The 2,837-nt window shown below is 65.4% G+C and overlaps 1 protein-coding gene across 1 annotated transcript in view; it reads left to right on the forward strand.

The window, feature by feature from the left end:
• Positions 1 to 2,837, forward strand: part of FAM171A2 (family with sequence similarity 171 member A2) — a 31,974-nt gene that overhangs the window by 830 nt on the left and 28,307 nt on the right. The gene's annotated exons all lie outside the window — the stretch shown is intronic.

The raw sequence follows: 2,837 nt of genomic DNA on the forward strand, positions 1-2,837 counted from the left end.
AACGGGGGGGGGGGGGGGGGGCTTTGGCCCACAAGGCAGCCGCGGGGGGGGGGGGGGGCAGAAAATGTTCCCAATTGTCCTGATCACTGCTGATCCGATCTTTATCGAATATCTGCCTGTCCGTCTGTCCCCACATATGCCCCTCTGTCCGACTGTCTGTCCCGCTATGCACCCTTCTATCCGTCCATCCCCATTCGCCCCTTCTGTCTATCCAGCTGTTCCCGTACACTCCGTCTGTCTGTCCCCCTGCACGCCCCTCTGTCCATCCATCTGTCTCTGTCCATCCCCAGGCGACCCTACATGGTACAGCCCAGTGAGGTTGGAGCTGGCTTTTGAAGGGCCATGTGCGGACTGGCCCGGGAACCAGGTGCTGCCAAGTCCGGGGGAGCTTAGAGCCGGTTTCCTAGCAGCAGCTCCATTAAATCCCCAGGATCCTTCTCCAGGAGGACACAAGTGGCTGTGGCTGGAACAAAGATGGTGGGGGGCCGGGGAAGAGGCTGGGACTGGGGGGCTCAAGCTGGGGAATTGGCTTCTTCCCCACTTGCAGCTTGGGGGCAGGATCATCACCCGCCATCTGTCCTGTGCCACAGAGGTTTGGGCTCCCGCTCGGTGCGCGTCCCTGCTGGTGGAGCTGCGCCAGCGAGGAGGGGCTGCTGGTGGGGATGGCTCGGGGTGCGCTGTGCCCTGGCAGCGGAAGCCTGGAGGCCTTGGTGATGGGGCAGCCAAGGCAGGGTCAGGCTTGGCAGGGCTGGGGTCCAGAGCCCTGCTGGGGACGCGACCCCCTGCCCATGAAGTGGGGTTGGGCTTTAGGGAGTCGGTCCCGATGCTGGAGGGAGGAGAGGGGCCCCATGTGATTGGCAGAGGGGTTGCCAGCCCAGATCACGGCACATGCTGACCCTGCAGGGCTGTTGCCTGGTGCTGGAGGATGGAGGCCCCCACCCAACTTGGAAATGCCCCTGCTGAACCGGGTGGAGCATCTGTAGGGCGAGGGTGCCTGCACTTCTGCCCCGCACCGCCACTTCCATGCTCCCGCCAGCGAGGCTCCGCTCACCAGCACAGGAGGGCCTCTGGAGGAGGAGAGAGTGGTGGTCACATGCTTGCTCCCCCAGCGGAGACGCATTGACTGGGCTAGGAATGCCCTATTCACTCACCACAGTGCCCGCGGGCACAGCTCCCCACAGCCCTAGCACCCTGTGGCATTGCCGTAGGGGAGGACGCTGGGCAGGGTGGCACATTCCTGCCTGTGAGGAACTTATCAGGGGCACCAGGACCTCCAAGGACTCGCTGAGCAGGGCGGGAGAGCCAGTGTCTTGGGCGCTGGGAGGGGCCAGGGGGGTGAGAGGCAGTGCCAGGATGGGGGGGGGGGGGGGAGCCCAGCAGGGGGGGCTGTGGGGGGCTGCATCTCCAGCTGACATGGGGTGTCCCTAGTGTGGGGGGGGGGGGGGAGAGTAGGGCTGAGATTTGAGCCTTCCCTGCTCCTAGTGCCCCATCTGTATTTTGGCGTCCACTGGCTTGAGGCTCCCCGCAGCTGTCCCATCCCCTTCCTCTCAGCCATCCCTGGGATGTCCTGCCCCCTTTGGCCCGAGCAGGGGACGGTGGACAGGCTCCCCTGTACCCCCCCATGACCAGCACCATCCCTGCCTACTTCCCCTCCTGCTGGGGCTCGAAGGAGCCCCCGTGCCCTCGGGAGTGGAGCTGAGGTTGGGGTTCTCCTGCAGAGCTAGCCCAGAATGGGCCTGGCCTAGGGCCTGGGTAAGAGCTGGGCCTGGTCCTGCGAGCGCTGGGAGTTGGGTGCCCTTGGCAGCAGGGCTGGGGGAGAGAGGCTGTGACCTGGCAGGGTGGGGATGGAGGCCGGGGCCCCCTGGACAGAGGCAGGGAGGCAGGCCAGAGCAGGCCTGCCTGGGACCAGCCCTGCTGAGCATGTGGCCGGGGCAGTGCTAGCGGGTGCCCTGGGCTGGAGCAGGGGATCCTGGGTTCCTGGGCTGGCTTTGGGGGGCAAGGGCTTCGTTGAGCAGTTGGGAGTCAGGACTCCTGGGTTCCAGGCTTCGCTCTGGGGTGAGACACTCCTTGCGCCTCATTTTCCCCGTCTGTCAATAGCTCCCCTCCGGCTCCGGGGGCTGATGGGGAGCTGAGGGTTTGCCAAGCGCTTTGTGCTCCTCCTGGGGGGGGCGCTGGGACGGGCAGCGGGTGGATTCTGTGCTTGGCATCTCTGGGCTGGAAATGCACCTATGGGGATGGGGTGGGGCTAGTGCCCCCTTTGGGGATGGCCTTGGCATTCCAGGCCTCGCCTGGTCTTCTGCAGGTGCCTGGGAGGAGGGTCTTGCCTGGGTGCCTGGGTCCCTTTGTTCTGACACTGAGTTTGGTTGGGCTGGGACCCAGGCTGAGCTGTGGGTATGAATCCAGGGGGAGAATTAAATCCCCCCCGGCTGGTGGAAGGGGAGACCCACCACTCCCTCTGGCCCACACCGACAGCCTGCGTTTGTCCTCCGATGCACTCAGCCCCTCTGCTGCCAGGTTAGGGCTGGTAGCACCTGGGACACTGGTGAGGGGGCTTGGCCTTGGAGGGCAGCAAGGGGGGGCTGCAGCAAGGGAAGGGCCACGTGGCAGGCGGGGGAAGCTGCTGTATTTGGGGGTGACACAGGCCTGTGAAGGGGCAGGAGAGATGCGGATGGGCGAGAATGCAGAGCTCCTCTCTTGTCCTTCCCCTATCAGTCTTCTCCCGCCCAGGTACCCACCTCCCCCTTCTCTGCCCTCTCCCCTCCCCCCAGGTACCCACCTCCCCCTTCTCTGCCCTCTCCCCTCCCCCCAGGTACCCACCTCCCCCTTCTCTGCCCTAT

This window comes from Trachemys scripta, chromosome 23 (genome assembly GCF_013100865.1).
Source record: "Trachemys scripta elegans isolate TJP31775 chromosome 23, CAS_Tse_1.0, whole genome shotgun sequence".
NCBI lineage: Eukaryota > Metazoa > Chordata > Testudines > Emydidae > Trachemys > Trachemys scripta.